We start from the raw sequence: 21942 nt of genomic DNA, 5'->3' as shown, positions 1-21942 counted from the left end.
AAACTGCCACCAGAAAAGTACTAGAGCTAATCAATGAATTTGGTAAAGTTGCAGGATACAAAATTAATGCACAGAAATGTCTTGCATTCCTATACACTATTGATGAAAACTCTGAAAGAGAAATTAAGGAAACACTCCCGTTTACCATTACAACAAAAAGAATAAAATACCTAAGAATAAGCTTACCTAGGGAGACAAAAGTACTGTATGCAGAAAACTATAAGACACTAATGAAAGAAATTAAAGATGATACCAACAGATGGAGAGATATACCATGTTTTGGATTGGAAGAATCAATATTGTGAAAATGACTATACTACCCAAAGCACTCTACAGATTCAATGCCATCTCTATCAAATTACCAAAGGCATTTTTTATGGAACCGGAACAAAAAATCTGAAAATTTGCAAGGAGACAAAAAAGACCTAGAATTGCCAAAGCAGACTTGAGGGAAAAAAACAGAGCTGCAGGAATCAGACTCCCTGACTTCAAACTATACTATAAAGCTACAGTAATCAAGACAATATGGTACTGGCACAAAAACAGAAACATAGATCAATGGAACAAGATAGAAAGCCTAGAGGTAAACCCACGCACCTATGCTCAATTAATCTATGACAAAGGAGGTAAGGGTATACAATGGAGAAAAGACAGACTCTTCAATAAGTGGTGCTGGGAAAACTGAACAGGTACATGTAAAAGACTGAAATTAGAACACTCCCCAACACCATACACAAAAATAAACTCAAAATCAATTAGAGACCTAAATGTGAGTCCAGACACTATAAAACTCCTAGAGGAAAACATAGGAAGAACACTGTCTGATGTAAATCACAGCAAGATCTTTTTTGATCCATCTCGTAGAGTAATGGCAATAAAAACAAATATAAACAAATGGGATCAAATGAAACCTAAAAGCTTTTGCACAGCAAAGGAAACCACAAACAAGACGAAAAGAAAACTCTCACAATGGGAGAAAATATTTGCAAATGAATCAACGGACAAAGGATTAATCTCCAAAATATATAAACAGCTCATGCAGCTCACTATTTAAAAAACAAACAACCCAATCTAAAAATGGGCAGAAGACCTAAATAGACATTTCCCCAAGAAGACATACAGATAGCAAAGAAGCACATGAAAAGCTGCTCAACATCACTAATTATTAGAGAAATGCAAATCAAAACTACAATGAGTTATCACCTCACACCAATTAGAATGGGCATCATCAGAAAATCTACAAACAACAAATGCTGGAGAGCGTGTGGAGAAAGGGTAACCTCTTGCACTCTTGGTGGGAATATAAATTGATACAACCACTATGGAGAACAGTATGGAGGTTCCTTAAAAAACTAAAAATTGAATTACCATATAACCCAGCAATCCTACTATTGGGCATATACCCAGAGAAAACCATAATTCAAAAAGGCACATGCACCCCAATGTTCATTGCACCAGTATTTACAATAGCCAGGTCATGGAAGCAACCTAAATGCCCATTGACAGGCGAATGGATAAAGAAGATGTGGTACATATATACAATGGAATATTGCTCAGCCATATAAAGGAACAAAATTGGGTCATTTGTTGATATGTGGATGGATCTAGAGACTGTCATACAGAGTGAAGTAAGTCAGAAAGAGAAAAACAAATATCATATATTAACGCATATATGTGGAACTTAGAAAAAATGGTACCAATGAACTGGTTTACAGGGCAGAAACAGAGACACAGATGTAGAGAACAAACATATGGACAGCAAGGGGGGGTACCAGCGGGGGCATGGGTGTGTGTGTGTGATGAATTGGGTGACTGGGGTTGACATGTATACCCTGATGTGTATAAAATTGATGACTAATAAGAAAAAAAAAGAAAATAATAAGGTAAAATAAACTAAAATGTAGACAAAAATATAAAAAATTAGCCAAGATAAATGTTAGTTATCTGAAAGGATCAATAAAATCAATAAAGTCCTAGCAAGAGAGATTAGGAAAAGAAATAAATAATAAGTTGTTAATATCAGGAGTTATCACCACAAATCTTTGAGATATCAAAAGGAAAATAACAGAATATTTGAGTGACATTATGCAAACAAACTTGATGGTTTGGATTAAATAAAAGAAACTATTGAAAAAACAGCCTACCAAACTGGCATGACATTAAAATAAAAATTTTGAATAGTCTCTTATTTTTCAAAGAAAATGAACTTTGTTAAAGAAAATTACATACACACACACAAATCCAAGTCCCATCATTTCCCTAGAGAATTTTACCAAATATTTAAGAGGAACTTCTTTCAGAAAACAGAGTATTAATAAAGATCTTCTAACCCATTTTTCGAAGGCAGCATAATTACTGTTGCAATATCTGAGAAACATATTGCAAAAAAATATTAAAGACAGACATTATGCAAAAACATGAATATTAAAAAGTCTTCAATAGGGCTTCCCTGGTGGAAAAGTGGTTGAGAGTCCACCTGCCAATGCAGGGGACATGGGTTCGTGCCCTGGTCCAGGAAGATCCCACATGCCGTGGAGCAGCTGTGCCCGTGAGCCATGGCCACTGAGCCTGTGCATCCGGCGCCTGTGCTCTGCAACGGGAGAGGCCACAGCACTGAGAGGCCTGTGTACCACAAAAAAAAAAAAAAAAAAGTCTTCAATAAAATAATATCAAATATAATTCAGCAATACATTAAAAAAAGCAATACAATGTGAACAGGTTAAGTTTAACCCAGGAGTGCAATGTCATTTCATATTTAAAATCCACTAATGTAATCTTTATTATAATGAAATAAAGAACAGAAATTGTATGAGAAATTCAATAGGTGTGGAAATAATTTTTGACAAAATTAAACACGCCATCCTAAGTTTTAAAATTTCTGGGCTTCCCTGGTGGTACAGTGGTTAAGAATCTGCTTGCCAATGCAGGGGACATGGGTTTGATCCCTGGTCCAGAAAGATCCCACAGGATGCAGAGCAAGTAAGCCTGTGCACCATAACTACTGAGCCTGCACTCTACAGCCCATGAGCCACAACTACTGAAGCCTGTGTACCACAACTACTGAAGCCCGTGCACCACAACTCCTGAAGACCATGCACCTAGAGCCCGTGCTCCACAGCAAGAGAAGCCACGGCCATGAGAAGCTCACACACCACAACGAAGCATAGCCCTCACTCACCACAACTAGAGAAAGACCATACACAGCAACGAAAACACAAAGCAGCCAATAAATAAATTAATTAATTAATAATTTTTTTAAATAAATAAAAATAAAATTTCTAAGCAAACCAGGAATCGAGGGGAACTTTTCAAAACTGTTAGAGGACAACTATAAAATCATACATGTTTAATGGTGAGATAACAAACTCTTTCTCCCTAAGATCAAGAACAAGCCTATGATTTTTACTTTCATCTCCTCTATTCAGCATTATGTTAGAGTTCCTGGCCAAGTAACAAGGCAAGAAAAATAAATATAAATTATAAAATTTGAGAAGGGAGATGCAAAACTTTTTATTTTCATATGACATAAAATTTTAAAGAAGAAAATGTTAAGGGAGCAACAAAATTTATTAGAAATAGTGAGTCACCAGGTCTCAGGGTGCAAAATTAATATAAAAATATCAATTAAATTTTGGTATACTAGTAGCAACAACTGGGATATGAGTTAAAAATTCAATTTATGTTGACATAAAAGTACTTAAACAAAATGTAATAAACACTGTTCAAAACCTCTAAACAGAAAATTACACATTGATGACAGGAAATAAAAAATGTAAATAAACAGAAAAATACACCATGTTCATAGATTGAAAGACTATAGTTTAAAAGTTTAAAAGATGTCAAATTTCCCTAATTGGTCTATAGATTCATAGCAATCCCAATCCTAATCCCAGCAGGCTTTGTATAGAAGTTTACAGGATAATTCTACAATTTATATTAAAATACAAAAAATATAGAATAGCCAAAATAATTTTAACAAAGAAGAAAAATATTAGAAGACTTAAGCCACATGACATCCAGAGTTATTATAAAGTTACAGTATTAAGGACAGTATGGAATTGGTATAAATATACATGCATAGACCAAATAATGTACAAACAAATTTCCAAAGCAATTTGCAGGGAAAAGTAAGGTCAAATGATCCTGCAATAATTGAATATACATACAAAAAGAAAAAATGAGTTCCAATATTTCACCCTCAAAGCATATTACAAAAATAAAAACTTACACAAAAAGTTAAAACTTTTATAAAACATTTTAAGGAAAATATAGAAGGATACTTTTGTGTGCTGGGGATAAGGAAATATTTCCTAGATTAAATCCAGAAAGCAATAACAATAAATGAAAAAAAAATCTGAGATTTTAAATTTCATTAAAGTAACTAATCAAAAGGCCATTAAGAAGATGAATATTCAAACCACAGACTGTAAAAAATATTGCCAAAAATTTTCTCTGACAGAGAACTTGCATACAGTACCAGTAAAGAACACATCAAACTCAAAATTAAAGTGATAAACAACCAACTCTTTTAAAAAGCAAAGGACCTGAACAGATATTACAAAGAAAATGTATCCTAATACTCAATAAATATAAGAGAAATTCTTATCATAACAATGTAAATTAAATCCACAATGAGATGCTACCAAACACCTACTAGAATGACTAAAATTATGAAGACTGGCAGCAATAAATGTTGATGAGGATGCTGAGTAAACTCAATGGTCATATATTATTTGTGGAGTGTAAAATTACTCAACTACTCTATAAAAAGTTATGGAAAGCTTTTATAAAGTGAAACATAAACCTGCCTGTAATCCAGTCTTCCTATTCCTGGATATTTTGCCAAGATAAATGAAAACACATGACCCTAAAAAGACTAGAAGAAGAATTTTTGTAGCCGCTTAATTGACATTTTCCAAACATTCTAAACAACTAAATGCCTATCAATAGACTTGATAAACTGTGATATATTCATACAATGAATACTCAGTAATTAAAAAATAAGCTAATGATAGATGCAAAATATGGATGAATCTCAGACTAGTGGTGGTCTTTAGGTGAGGTAAGGGATTGATTTTGAAAGGACATGAGGGAAATTTCTGTGTTGATAAAATGTAATTTATCTTAATTGGAGTGTTGTTTACACAGATGTATCTATTCATCAAAAATTGTACACTTAGAATTTTTGCCCTTCAATGTACATCAGTTTTACCCAGAAAATAAAAGTCTAAAGATAATTGAGTGGTGTGATGAAGGAAAAAACATAAAACATTTTTGTTTTTCTGAATTGCTGTCTAGGCATTTCACAATATGATAGTCCTGCTCACTCCCAGAGACTGGACTTGAGTCTAGGGTTTCTGCCATAAATTCCCACTTTGCTTTTCCCCGGGATGCGGGGGGAGACCTGTAAAAATAACCACCTAGAGTTAAGCCTGCAAAAAGTTAGTGACCTCCACCCCTTATAAGTAATAGGCACTTGCTGTCCTGTTCTCCATTCCCTTCTCCCCCATGACCAGGGACAGAGGACTGCCCTTCCCCTGGCTCATTGCAACCCAACCTCCTTCTAGGATCTATAAGTAATAAATCTTGTGACTCTAATTCCTTTTCGTAGGTATGTTGAAACCTCACCTTCAATCAAAATGTCCCATGTTTTCCATGTCCCCAAAGTAGGAGATCAGATGCTGAGAGAGATACCTGCCAACCAGTAAGGGTTGTTGGTGCCCCCTCATGCGGCAGGTCATAATCTGCATGTTCTTAATTTAGTACACCAACTCCAGCTACTCAATACAATTGAGGAGGAGGATGGGATTGTGGTCGGAGCTGCAAATGGTTCCCTAACTTCCTCCCTCAGACCGCTCAGCCTCTCTGGGAAGGAACCACTACTTGCTGGCAGTCAGTGAAGTTGCTCTGTTCTGCTGTGCATTGCTGCTGCCAGGTGCTGCTGTAAATCACCACCCTAAACTGTTGGTGCTGTAAAAAGTCAGACTCCCCTGCAAAGACGTCCCAGCGCGTTGAGCCAAGGTGAGTTAACAGGGACAATCCGACTCTGCCTCTTTACCCCAGGCACGGACTGGGGCGGGCTATGAGATCCTAAGTTAGTGCTAGAGGGGGAGGCTCACTGCTGGGTCCACTATATCGGTTCAGGACTGGGTGCTGAGCTTGGGGAGCTGGCCTAACCCATGAGGAGGCAACTCTAGCAGGGCCATCCTGGCATCCTGGGAGGCAAACGCTGTGAGGCAAGTGCACCATATGTTGCTGAAAGAGAAAGCTGGATTCCAAGAGCACATGGTACCAGCTCCTCTCAAGTCCCCAGAGGAGGTCGAAAAAGTACTAGATGCTTGTAAGACCTCTGCCCCATGGGTCGGATGTTACTGAGCGTGGTAGCATACCCACAGGTTAAGTGGTGAGTGCTATGTTTTCGGGGCTTGGATGCTTTCCGAAATACATCAGCTAACGTTACACTGGTGGAGGTGGACCCCGATCCCTCGTCGGAGGTCGAATGTGACACGCTAGAACAGAAGGCAGCAGCATATGAGTTAGGAAAGAAGCAACCTCTGTCCCAGGCGTTCTCTGTTAGTACTAATGTGCCATGATGTCTGACAACCAGTGTGAATGAGAAATAGAGATGCGTAACTACATCACGAGAGAAATGCAAGGTTTCCTAGAAAAATAAACATCCAAAGGGAGAGAGAGAACGGCACTGATTAGCTCTTAGGGGTCTTTGGAATCGGTTCTAAACTTTGCTTACAGCGGCTGAGATGTGCCAGCAGGCTGAATTGGACAAAGACCCCGACATTCCTAATTTGTTAAGAACACCAGGGTATTGAGGGCCCATTTTATCAGACACCTTAGAGGAGTCCCAGACCTGTCGCCGCAGGGAGGGGGCTTCTGAATGCGTGGAGCCACCAGGGCAGGAGATGCAGACAAAATTAAAAAGTTGATGGTTTCTGAGGAAGAGAACCCACCTCCACTCCCCAGACCTCAGGGGCCCACAAGGTCAGAAGGAAGAAGCTCCTGGTATGGATTTTACACTTCAGCGCCGGGCCCACCATCCATGGCAGCTACTACAGCTACCTTGCTGATTTTTTGACCCTGTCCCCGTTTGCCCAACAGAAGACATCCAACTCCTCTCTGAGGCTTGTCCTGCAGCTCTCCATGGTGCTCAACTGCTCTGTGCAACACACTTCCCAATACTACAGTATGGGGCATCCAGCAGGAGCACCTGTGAACTTTATAATCCTCCATATCTGCCCAGACACCAACACCACATGGAGGAATATGACCCACAACTCCTCCCAAGGAACACAATCGTGATGATCTTGGGCCTCACAGCTCAGCCATCCAGGGAAACCCCAACTGCTTTGGTTTCTCTGATCACACAGTTGGTGCCCATTGTGGGCCATCACACATGTGGTTCCCCACACAGCACTTTTCCTTCCCTACGCCTCCAATGCCTCTGCCTTCCTGTGCCCTAGAGTCCTGTCTGTTCACACCAGTGCACTTCAGTCTCTCTGGGACCACTTACATCACTGATCGGGTTCCCAGAACCATCTGTCTTTGTGCCCCCTCATGTCAAAAGCATGTGATATTCAGCCCCATTATATTAGGAGTAGGCCTTCTACTACCCTCACAGGGACTGGGTTAGTTGTCACCACACTGGACACAAAACAACATGTCATTAAGGTGAACCCAGACCTGTGAGCCAACCCAGCCAAGCACACTGGGCTGTTATACCAAAGCCCAGCCTTAATGCAGCAGCAATGGGATTCTTTACCACAGACAGCTTGGATAACTGTTTAGCTCTAGATTACTTACTGGCCCAGGAAGAAGGTGTATTGCTGTAAGGGGCACCACCTGCTTCATATGTATTAATAATTCTGGATAAACTCAGACAAACTTACAAAAGATGGCTCAACAGGTACAAGTATTCCACAATCCACCCAAGTTTTTAACCGAATACCTACCTTAACCTTATCCAAGGGCTTTGATTTATTTTCTTGACAGGATCACAACCAGTGGGGAGATGGTTACGAACAGGATTTCAAACTCTCATTTTTCTATTGATATTGTTGATCAGCATTTTTGCTCTACTCAAATGTTTCATGTGCCAGATGACAAAAATCCTGCCAGTGGTTTTTAATATCTACACCAGACAGACAGTGCCTATGATTTTCCCTAAAGATTATTGCCAAGGCATCATGGGGTCAGTTATGATGAGAAAAACAACTTTTGTTTTTCTGAGTTGCTGTCTAGGCATTTCACCTACTCACACCCAGAGTCTGGACGTTTAGATATGGTTTTGTGTTTAGGATTCCCACCATAAATTCCCACTTTGCTTTTCTTTGGGCACCTTTTAAGATAATGACTTAGAGTTACACCTGAAAAAGGTTAGTGACCTCTACCCCAACCACCTTAAAATTAATAGGTGCTTGCTGTCCTGCTCTTCATCTCCTGCTCTCACCTGGGACTTAGGATTGCCCTTCCCCTGGCTCATTGGAACCCATACACCTTCTGGAACCTGTAAGTAATGAATCTTGTGACTTTACATCCTTTGTGTGGATGTACTGGAACTGCACCTTTAATCAAAACATCCCCTAAGTGGAAACTCGGATGCTGAAGGAGCTACCTGCTGACACTGTGTGAGTGTCTGGTGTCCCCTCATTCAGCAGGTCATAATCTGTACATTGTTAATTCACTATACAAGCTCAGGCTTCTCAACACAAGTGGGGAGTGGGAGAAGTTACATAAAATAAGGACAGAATATTGATAGTCATTGAAGTTGGGTGATGATTACAAGGCAGTTCATTATATTATTTCATTTCATTTATATATGTTTGAAATCTCCCATAATAAAACATTTGATTTTTTTTTTTAAATTTGAGCATTTTTGGTATAAAAAATTGGAATAAGTCTGACATTAGGAAGACTAAAAAGAAGCAGGCTATGCAAGCAGTCAAGTTAGAATGAATTTTGGGCATGTTAAATTTTAGGTGTTTACTCAGTATCCATTTGCAGATGTGTAGTTCATAGCGTTCATTGATGAAGTCAGTATTTGAGACATACAGCTGAAAGTTAATAGTATAGAGACTGTACTTGAAGACATGAGGCTGGTTTAAATCACCTGGGGAATTCGTATAGGTAGAGAATAATGGAGTTCCAAGATCAGAACTCTAAAATTTAGAACTAATGAGACAAAGAAAAAAACAGAACTTTGAAACACAGTAGTCAGAGAGTAGGAAGCAAACCAGATGAGTATGGGATCCTGTAAGGCATAAAACACTTGCACAGTTTTCAGAGAAATAACAGCTATAGAAGTCTAGGTTATCTATAAGAAGCAGGACATACAAAATTCATTTTTATTTACTAAGGTAATACTTTAGCAAAAGATTTGTCTGTCTTGGAGTTTCTTAGACTATTATTAATTCAATAGAGACTGATGGAGTGATGTAATATAAGTTTACACAGGATAAAAATAAATGCTCCATACAAAAAAATTTATGCTCTAATAAGAGAAACTAGGTTAACATAAATGGGAGGGTATTCATACACAGAAAATGAATATGAGTGCAAGCCACATAATGAGAAATGTCAGAAGGTACTAGGTAAGTATCAGATAAATGGTTCAGAAAGTCAGAAATCAGAATTTCAGAGAAATTAGAGTGCACCATGCATGGGAGTTGTCAGCAAAAACTTGGTAGAGCAAGTTTAGATTGAACTGGGCTATATAAAAAAAGAGTAGGTGTAAAAAGAAGAAAACACTAAGAAAGAGCTTAACGATAAAGAAGTGGTGAGGAAATAAAGCCCATGTGATGTACAAAAGATATTTTGGAGATGAGTATGTCAGTAATAGAAGATGTGAATAGAACAGGGAAAGAAGATGAGATTGCAAAAGTAAGAGCATGCCCCAGATTGCTGAGAGTTTTGAATGAGCAGCAAAGTATTTTGATTTTCTCTAAGAATTTTTCTCAGGGTTGTTAGACCTTGAAAGTATCAGTCATGGCTGACCCACAAGAGGGTAGGCAGACATGATTCTAGAACCATCCACCTGGCACTGTGAAGAAAGGCTGCTAGACTGCCTATTGATTTTTAATATCAATGCAGGAGATATTCCATTTTAGAACTTCATGAACCAGGTGAAAGAGGACCACATTTCCATTACTCTGTTTTCCTAAAACAAAGGAAATAATTTTAAGAGATATTTTTTTACCACTTTCTCCCCCTCCCTTCACTACAAGAAATTGAAGCACCCTCAAGTAGAAATAGAGTTGCTTCGTGGGAGTTTTTGTGTTATTCCTGTGCTGAGTCTTGATAGAAAAAGCTGGAAATTCAGCGATGAAATGTGTTGAATTTTGTATCATAAGCCCAAGAAATAGCAATCTTGCCTTTCTTCCATCATTACCAGCATGGATATACCTCCTCAGACCACCTTCCAAATTTACATTTTGTTATTGAAATCATCTTGAACATATACAATCTTGTAAATGCCTTGTGATTTCCCTCTTTCCAGTTGGGTACTTATTATCTTGTGGGATAGGACCCACTCTATCCTATGTGCTTCACTTTTCTAAGGCTTTGCCCGGGCCTGGATACAAAACAGCTGCTCAAAACATCTTTGTCAAATTGACAGAATTAAACTTGAGTCAAGAAAGTTCCACACAGGAGGAGGTCTTAACAAATAAAGAAGCTGAGCAGCAGCTGTTGGAAGTTACAATGTTAACATCGATCTGAAGGTTGTTTGGAAGCTTTTTTCATTTTCTTGCTAATGGCATTAGGGGCTCTGCAGCAGATAACGGGCTCTGACATGGAGACCTTAATCCAGGCAGTCTGCAGAAGGCCTGACCTTCAAGGAGCAAAGACATTGATCAGCACAGAGAGGGTGGAGGCTCAGAGATTGAGAGTCATCAAGCCATACAGAACTGTAAAAAAAAAAAATGTTGCTCATTCTATACCTTGGAAAAAGCCTATGTTCAGTCCAGCCGAAGAAGAGGCACATCTGTTGGGAGTTCCTTAGAAAAATGTAGACCACTGTTTTGCTCCCACCCTAGGTACTCTATTGAAATTTATCTAGAGGCCTAGGGTATTTTAAAATGTTGGGACACGACCACCAGGAGGAAGGTGGAATGGGGATTCTGAGATGACGTCTAATCCTTCCATTCTCACCCAATTCCTGTTTCTATAGATATCAGATGGAAGCTAAATCATTTAGAATTTAGCTCTTTTATGAGAAATTATCTTTAGCCATGTTTCCCCTTTTGGGTTTTCCTTATATAGGCTGCATTCTCTGAATTTAATGGTCTGGTTTTCATGCTACCTATCCCTCTGAATAACATCAGCTCAGAGCAGAGGGAAAGAAAGTCTATATACACATAATTTGCTTTGAGGCTTCATCCACTACCAAGTTTAGATGTCTTTGTCATCATCCCCAATCCCTAATAGGCCTGAAATATTTCCCTTTTTAGTCACTAATGGGCTAGACTATGAAGATTGAGAAATTACTCCATGAGAGTGCTATTAATATATACGATTTCTGAGAAACTGAGAGAGTGGGAGAAGTAGGAATCTAACATTATTGAATATGACTCTTACAGTCAACAATTGAGTGCTTTACATATTTGCATTTATTTAATATGGGTCAAGGAGAGATCTACACCAAACTTAACATTTTTCCACTGAGCAGTATTTAAGTGAGTAAAGTTTGGTAAAATAGTTAAAGAAGGTCCATTTGTATTCTTACATGATTTTTTCTCTCTCTGTGTTTCTCTATCTCTCTGTCTCTCTGTCCCCTGTTTACACACACACACACACACACACACACACACACACACACACACACACATATACAAACAATTTATATTAGCTTGGATTGGGTTTCTACTGAAGAGAAAAAAAGAAGCAGTTTCAGTTATGGATTCAATACACTATCATAAAAATTACATATGTGGAGAAGGTTTATTATACATGTGCATTTGTGTATGTACACATATAATTTTACTTACACAAATACACATGTATAATAAACAAATAAATGAAAACACCATTTTGTAAAATGTTCAAACTTTACTTAGTATACAATGAAAACAAAAATGTAAAAGCCTCAATTTCATTTATAACCACCTTACTACAACTCCATTCCCACCCATAAGGACAGACTAGACCAGTGGTTTACACTCCATAGGCTTGTTTGCAGAGCTTAAGCAGGCCTTTTCAAGATGTTGCTCAAAGTGCATGAGTAGATAGGAAGAAAGAACAGGCAAAGTTGGAAATTCAAGGATTCTGAGAATTCAAAGTTTGAAACTATCCTCTCAGATTTCTATTTTGCTATTATTGTTAAGTTGATAGAATTTATCTTATTTAACATTTTGTTAGCTTGGTTTGCAACTTTCAAATATGTTTACAAATGATATATGTATCTCCATTTGTGCTTTTATTTCAGACTCTTGTTCTGAGAGGAACATTCCATGCTGGCATGGGGAATAACTTCCAAGGAGAACATGGATGTCTCACTGAGTTGAGAAGACAGATTCAAGTTCAGGGAGTCTGAGGTAACCAGAAGTTGCAGGGCAGAATTTCAAAAAGAGGAAACTATGGTAAAACAATTTCAGATGGACTTGAGGACATGAGGAAGGGGGAGGGGAAGCTGGGACGAAGTGAGAGTGGCATGGACATATATACACTACCAAATGTAAAATGGATAGCTAGTGGAAAGCAGTCATATAGCACAGAGAGATCAGCTCAGTGATTTGTATTCACCTAGATGGGTGGGATAGGGAGGGTGGGAGGGAGATGCAAGAGGGAGGAGATATGGGGATATAAGTTTATGTATAGTCAATTCACTTTGTTATACAGCAGAAACTAACATACCATTGTAAAGTAATTATACTTCAATAAAGATGTTAAAAAAATAAAAATAATTTCAGAAAACTGCATGTTTCCTCATGAGCCATTGCTAAATAATAAAACATGCTGTATATTGTGAGCAAAAGTCAGGTAAGCTGACTAGATCCCAGAAGTCACACCAGGAATTGTTTGTGTTTCCACCACAAATTGAGAAAAGGATCATCACTTGTGGTATTTAGTAAAGGGCTATGCTAGAGGGCCATACTTGAGTAATGGGACAGAACCCGAATAAAGGCTACTCTAGACCCAGTCTATCAAAGCAGGATTCAAAAAACCAAAGAACAGAGTCTGAAATATAAGTCACATAACTATCTACTAAATTAAAAAACAAAATTCTTTATATAAGAAAAAAATTTCATACACTTAACATTTTTAATCATCTAAAAATCATAATGGAATCATTCAAACATAAATTATTAGACATGCCAAAAGCAGGAAAATGTTTCATAGTACTAGGAGAAAAAAAAAATATATATATATAAAGAGAAAGTTTCAGAATATTTTTTATAAGATGGAATTAGTAGCCAAGAACTTTAAAACAGCTATTATAACTATGTTCAGGTATTTCAAAGAAAACATGAATGGATGAGAAGAAAATAGAAGATATAAACAAATGGAATAAAATGGAATATGAAGAGATTTAAAATACATTATCTGAAATAAAAAATTTCCTGGGCAGGACAAATCACACATGCAAAAGAAATGATAATTAACTTGAAGACATAGCAGTAAAAATTATTCAAAATGAAGCATACAAAAAAAGATTGAAAACATAAATGGGAAAGGAGCATTTTTGACCTGTGGGACAAAGGACAATATTAACAGCTTAATATACTAATAGAGTTCCAGAATGAATGGAGAAGATGCAAATTATTTGGAGAATTAATGGCCAATGTTTTCAAAATTTTATAAAAATTATAAACTTGGAGACCCAATAACCTTGTCAAAGTCTAATCAGGATAAACACAAAGGAAAAATCACACCAAGACACACTGTAATTAAATCTTTTAAAATGAATAACAAAACTAAGGCCTTAAAAGCAGTCAGAGTGAAAAAAAAAAAAAAAGACATTATATACACCAGTGGAGCAAAGAAAAGTAATCACAGACTTCACATAAGAAATGATGCAAGACAGGAGACATTGGAATGATGTGTTCAAGGTGTTGAAACTGTAAAGCTAGAATTCTTTCAAATACGAAGGTAAAATAAAGACTTTTCAGAAAAAAAAAAATGAGAGAATTTTTTGAAAAAAACTGGCCAGCAAGAAATATCAAAAGTTTTTCAATCAAAAGGAAAGTAATTCCAACTGGAAACTTGAATTCACAGAAAGGGAATTAAAAGCCCTAGAAATTTTTAAAATGTCAGTGTATATGAAAATATTTTTTCTATATTTTCTTAATGTTTAAAATTGTGTGACCATTTACAAAAAAAGTAGTGAAAGTACTTCATTTTTATTATATAAGTAAGTAAAATCCATGAAAATAATAGCACGAAAGAAAGGAGAAAGAAATGGAAGTACCCTGTAGTTAAGACTTACATTATACACAAAATCATAAAATATCATTTGAGAATATCATTTCTCTTCATTTCTGTTTAAAATTACACTAGAAATCTTAGAACTAAAGAAATTAACAGCATAAGTATTGGAAAGAAAAATGTTAAAATAGCTTTATTTATTGAAAACATGATTGTTCATGTAGAAACATTAATAAATTGACAAAAAGATCCCTAGAAGTAAGAAAAATTAAGCAAGGTCTCAGAACAAAAAGTTAATATGAAAACTGTACTCATATCCCATGTTCTTGGATCAGAAGACATAATATTGTTGAGATGAAAATACTCCCCATATTGATCTACACATTCAGTACAATTGCTATCAAATACCAACTATTTTTAAAATTTGTTTGTTTGTTTTGCAGAAATTAACCAGTTAATCTAAAGTTAACATGGAAATGCAAGGAACCCAGAATAGCCAAAATGATCTTGAAAAAAGAACAAAGTTGGAGGATTCACACATTCCAATATCAATGCTTACTATTAAGCTAAATACAATAATCAAGACAGTGCAGTGCTAGTTTAAGGATAAGATAGACATATAGATTAATGAAATAGAACTGAGCATCCATAAGCCTTACATTTATGAAAATTGATTTTTGACAAAGGTGTCAAGACTATTTACTGGGGAAAGAATAATCTTTCAACAAATGATTTTGGGACAACTGGATATCTGCATGCAAATAAATAAAGTTATACCCCTTCCTAACATCATAGAAAAACAATTAGCTCAAATTGGATCATAGACCTAGATATAGGAGCTAAAATTATAAAACTCTTTGAAGAAAATATGAGTACAATTTTGTGACCTTCAGTTAGGTAAAGTCTTCTTAAATATGATACAAAGTGCACAAGATAAAAAATATAAAAATTGAAGAGTTTGATTCATCAAAATTAAAACTTTTGTTCTACAAACTATACCATCAAAAAAGTTAAAAGTCAGAAAATGGGAGAAAATACTTTCAAATTATATATCTTACAAGGGACATGAATCCAACTTTTGCAGCTCAGTAATAGAAAGATAAATAATCCAATTTTAAAAATGGGTAAATTATCTGAATAGACATTTCTCCAAAGGAAATATGCAAATGACTAATAAGGACGTGGAGAGATATCAACATCATTAGCCAATTACGAAATGAATATCAAAACCACAATGAGACTTCATTTCATACCCACTATACTGACTACTAAAAAATAGTAACACATGTTAATGAGGATGTGGAAAAATGGAACTCTTGTACACTGGTGAGAATATAAAATGGTGCAGTCACTTTGCAAAGAGTTTTTTTTCTTAAAATGTTAAACATAGAATTTATGTATAAATTTACAGAAAGATAGTTTATATATATAACCCAGAAACTCCTCTCATAGGTATGTAACCAAGAGAAACAAAAATATACATCTACACAAGAACTTGTATACAAATAGTTATAGCAGCAATATTCATAATAGCCAAAATGGAGAAAACAAATATGACTATTAACTGATTGTTGGACACTTCAAGTATGGCATATCTATACAATAAAATATCATTCAGCAATAAAAAGGAATGATTTATTGATGTATGTTACATCATGCATGAAACTCAAAAATATTATGCTAAGTAAAAGAAGACAGTCACAAAAGGTTATATATTATGTGTCACTGTTTAGAGGAAATCTCTAGGATAGACAAATCCTCAGAGGCAAGACATAGACTAGTGGCTGCCTAGGGCTGGGGATGGATGGAAGTGAAATGGGGACTGACCGAAATGAGTAAGGGCTTCTTTTTTAGGTAATGAAATGTTAATTGTGGAGATTATTTCACAGCTTTGTAAATATACTATAACCCATTTAATTGTACATTTAAATGGGTGAATTTTATGTATATTAATTATATCTCAATAAAACTGTAAAAATGATTCCTATTCATTTTTATACATTCAAAATTTAAAAAGTAAATTATAAACTGCCATTCACAATATCATCAAACACCAATAACAACTTAGGAATAAAATTGACAGTGTCTAAGACCTATCACTGAAAACAACAATCATTGATGAGAGAAGTAAATAAGTAGGAAGACATACCATGTCTGTGAATGGGAAGACTCACTATAATTAAGATGTCAATTCTCTCCAAAAGTACTAATAGATTTAATTCAATCCAAATCATATTCCCAGCCAGATAGCGTATTGAAATTTATAAGATTTTTCTAAAATTTATATGGAAATACAAATGTTCTGAAAAAGTAAACAACATTGAAAAATCAGAGAAATTATGTTTATTATGCAAGATTTATATAAAAATGAGTAATTGAGAGTGTTTTTTTGAGATAAGAATAGTCATGAAGATTAAAGGAACAGAATATATAATCAAAAGATAGACACACATATACATGAACATGATTTTATATAAAGACAATCTAAAGGTCCCAGCTAGTCACTTGGTAGTTACATTAAGGATAGATTCTAGTTGCATTGCAAGGACTTTAAAAATGGAACTAATATTAGAATAAAAGTTCACAGAAGGCAGGTGGGAATTAATGGCCTGAGCATAACCCTTTGACAATCTCTTAAAACAAAAATATCAGTATTTTCCATAGAATTAAAACAAGACCCAGAGCCTCATAACATAATATTTTAAATGTCCAGATGCAATTCAAAACTACTTGGCATGTTTAGAAACTAGAATATCTCAACCTGTATGGAAAAAGACAATCAATACATGCCACCACAAAGATGGCACAGATTTTGGAATTATCTGACAAAGACTTTCAAGTAACTACTCTAAATATGTTCTAGCAAGCAAACACTAATATTATTGAAACTAATGGAAAGATAGAAAGTCTCAAAAAAGAAACTGAAGATGTTATAAAGAATAAAATGAATATTTAAGACCTGGAAAACAATTAAAACTTAATAAGCAAATAAAAATACATAAAACATCTAGATAGACTCCAGAGCAGAATAAAAGTGACAGGGGAAAGAGTCAGGAAAACTTATTTATCAATAGAAATTATCCAGTATGGATAATATACAGAAAAAAAAGATTATAAAAATGGACAGAGACCTGTGAAAAATTTTTTTGAAGTCTAACATTTGTGTAACTGAAGTTACAGAAAAGGAGGAGAAATAAAGTGATGTTGTAAAATATATTTTAATTATGGTTTAAATTTCCAAAATTGTCAAAAGATATAAAACTATAGATTTATGTAGTTTAGTCAACCCCAAACAGGCAACTATAATATAATGGGTGTAAAGGGACCTATATACTGGTAAACTTTGGTAAGCTTCATATATTCCATTTGAATTGGTAAAATATTGACTGTTAAAATTGAGTATGTATGTTGTAACACCTAGAGCACTCACTAAAAATCTCTGCCCAAAGATATAGTGAGAAACACAGTACATAAATTATAGTGAAATATTAAGTAATGCTCACATAATCCCAAAGAAAGCAAGATCATGGAAACAGGAACAGAATATAAAGGGAAAAAACAAAATAAATAGTAAAATGGTAGACCTAAATCCAAACATTTCAATAATTATATTCCATACAAATTGTCTCAACAAGCCAACTTTTAAGACAAAAATTATCAGAATTGATTAAAACACAGATGCATGCACACACACATGCATACACACTATCTAACCATATACTGTGCCAGGATAACTGTAAGAAAGTAATTTAAAATATAATGGTATAGATGTATTAAAAGTAAAATGATGGTAAAAGAAATGTAAATTCGATGCACACTCTGCATACTCTCATAAACTCACAATGCTGGAGCAACTTCATAGTATCAGGCAAAATAGCAGAGCAAAAGAAGCTATCAGAGACAAAAGTAACATTAACTAACAAAGAAAATGTCAATTTCCCAAAATACATAATAATCCTAAATGTATATGCACCTATCAAAAGAGCTTCAAAATACATAAACCACAAAACAAAATAAAAACAAACACTGACAGAACTAAAAAGAAAAAGAGAAAAATCCACAATTATAATTGGAAACTTTATCATCTCTCCCAACAATAGATAGAACTAATAGACAACAAAATTAGCAAGGATATAAAATAACTGAATAATACCATCTAACTGACATGTATAGATCACTCCACCAAACAATAATAGGATAAATAAGGATCATTCACCTTGATAGATTATATTCTGGGTCATAAAAAACTTTACCAAGTCTAAACAAATTGAAATCATAAAAAGTGTATTTTCCAATGATAATGGAATGAAATTAGAAGTCTATGAAAGAAAGCATAAAAAGTCTTCAAAAAATTAGAAATTAAAGAACACAATTATAAGTAACCCATGGATCAAGGGAAACTAGGAAACATTTTGACCAAAAATTAAAATACATCATATCAAAATTAGTATGATGAAGCTAAAGCAGGACTTAGAGTACATTTTATAGCACCAAATACTTTCATTAGAAAAGAAGAAATACCTCAAATCAACAACCTAAGCTTCCATCTCAAGAAACTATTAAAAGAGGAGCAAAATAAACCCAAAACAAACAGAAGGAAAAAAATAATAAAGAGTAGAACTGAAAAGAATTACATGGAAAACAGAAAAACAATACAGAAAATCAATGAAACCAAAAGCTAGTTCTTTGGAGAGATCAATAAAATTAACAGCCCTCTAGCAAGTAAAACAAAGAGAGAAGAAACAAATTACAGCAATAGGAAAGAAAGGACAAAATCACTAGATAAGTCCTTTAATGAGAGAATACCTAAATCTGTATATCCATATAATTGTATACCATACAGCAATAAAACAGAACAAATCTATTTGTGTTTAAAAGTCATAGAAGGGCACAAGAGGAAACAAAGTCAATTTTGTCCAGTCAATTTAAAAAAAACAATTAAAATTGTCACAAAAATATTTTACCATTTTCCAGAGTCACCAAAGATAATTTATGTTTATTTCCTCAAATTCTCACCCATTGGATTATCATCATGCTTTGCAATGCCATCTATTCAATGATTATGTATCTATTAATTTTAATTTTTTTATTAAAGTAAATTTAAGCATTTTACATATTTATTTTTCATTTGCATTTCTTACTTGTGAACTTGTCATTTAAATAATTGCCCCGATTTCATTCCTCACTTGCCTTTTAATTTTCTTAATTATGTTTTTGCTCATTTAAAGACATTTGATGCATCAAATTCTTCAGCAGTTTTTGATATCTGGGTTTCTATCATGCTTAAGATAGCCTTTCCCTCTTCAATGTTACCAAAACAACTCCTTGCAGTATGATTAAGCAATTCTAAATGTTCCTGTGATAATTTTTTTTTTTTTTTTTTACATTTTGGCTTCTTATCTAGAAGCCAGACACAGATGATTTAAGTACTGAGTTGGCCAAACAGTTCATTTGGGTTTTCCTGTAGCATCTTATGGAAAAACTTGAACAAACTTTTTGGCCAACCCAACATGAAGCCTAATTTTATTTTTTCCAAATGAGTATCCAAATATCTCAAAACAATTGCTTCAATAGTCTATTAGTTCTATCCTTATTTGAAATATCAGCTATACAACTAGCTAAATTTACACAATCCTATGGCTAGGCTTCTTTATTTAGGTTTTTTCTTCCATTCATCTTATATCAATTGTTTTACTTATAGCTTTTTAGTATGTGTTAATATCTGGAAAGATACTTTATATCTCATTTTATTAATATAACTTTTTGAAAATGTGTTAGATATTGTTGTACATTTTCTCTATCATATGTACTTAAGAGTTTGTCAAATTCAATAAAAATGTTAATAAACATTAAAAATTAATAGTCCCTTTGGGAGTATCAAATATTTAAATTAATTTGGGAAAATAGCTATTTAAACTATATTATATCTTCTCATTACAGAACACAAAATGACTACTTGGATTTTTAAAAGTGTTTCAGTGAAGATTTATAATGTTTGTCATGTGTGTTTTATAATTTTTAAATAGAATTAGTCCACTGTGTTTTCTTTAGTTGATTGTATGTTTCCACAATTGGCATTTTAAACACAATTCCTCCCTCAGGCTGAAGATGTGCATGGATGTATTGAAGGGCTGTTCACTGTATTACAGATTGGTCCCTACCCCGTCCCAATGAAAAGGAGGTTCTGACATCCCATCCTTTGCCCCTTGGGGTCCTGGAAGCTTTGTTGACCAGTACTGATGTCTTCAGAGAATGTGGTTGTTTGAGTGGAGTTCTATGTTGATTTTTTTTTTCCTCTTACTTGCCCAGATTGCTAACAACTTTCCACATTCATAGCTCTTCTCAGACACTTTCCAGTTTTTCTTTTTTCACAGGTTTATTATCAGAAATGCCTTCTATCTCCCTATTACAGAAGCTATCATTATGGAAGCTGCTGTTTTCTTCATACCCCCTCACACTGTTTTAAAGATGTAATGATGACATAATCTTGTTCTTTCTAATGTTGTTAATAACATAGCTATCATAATAATCATTAATTACTACTAATTTCATAGTATTTCACACTTAGCTAAGACAACTAGTTCTATAACTGAAGCTTTAACTGAGAACTAGAACTAGAAGTAGATCAGAGGGGGATTCAAAAACTGGAGACATTTTCATTCTATTAGAGTTTGCGTGGCTCCTGCCTTCAGAGTAAACAACTCAAACTGGTTTTGCAAAAACCAACACATTTTATAATGACACTCTCTTCCTCAAGACCTTTGCCTTCAGAAGCTCCTGGCATCTAATCCCCACAAGCAGGGCTCAATCTATGTTTTCAATCTTGCCTCCCACCCTTGCCTATCCAATGCCTCTATCCCATACAGGACCTCATTTTCCCCACAAAAGTCCATGTTCAGTCCCATAGCTACAGCTTCAATCATGCTGTCCCCAAGCCCTACCTTCTCTTCTGAATCTCCTCAGGACCATCACAGGTTCTGCTTCCTCTGTAAAATCTTTGCCATCATTCAAAACTGTACAACTTGTTATGTCACATGCAGAACTCTCCATTGAATGTGATGATTTTACAGGGGGCAAATAATTCTTATCTTTTCAATTTTTGTCACTTTTCATTTATTGTCACTTCTGTGCAGTTTACCCTCCCCAAAGATAGGAATCATGCATCAGTTTTGCAATGTGCATGAGAACCATGGTAAACTATAAAAGCCATATAAAACAGCAGGTATAAATGGTAAATGAAGAGAATATCTGAAACAGATATTATGGACAGCATTTTCTACTAAAAAAATAGTAACTAACATGTATTGAACACTAACTAAATGATAGACAGTACAAAGTGCTTTTTAAAGTAATTAGTCCTATCAATTATACTCTGAACAAATAACTATTAAACACCTACTGTATGCCAGATATATCTAAATATAGTTTTAAACCAGAGATGATCCCTACACTTATGGAGCTCATATTATTCTTCTATTAATAGTCACCATTTTAATAACTGTAGTAATAGTAATAATAGTAAAAAAAAAAAAACAATAGTAAGTCTAGTTTATTGAATGCTGCCTATAT

Source organism: Delphinus delphis, chromosome 13 (genome assembly GCF_949987515.2).
Source record: "Delphinus delphis chromosome 13, mDelDel1.2, whole genome shotgun sequence".
Lineage (NCBI taxonomy): Eukaryota > Metazoa > Chordata > Mammalia > Artiodactyla > Delphinidae > Delphinus > Delphinus delphis.
The sequence above is the reverse complement of the archived record's forward strand: the minus strand, read 5'-3'. Positions refer to the sequence as shown.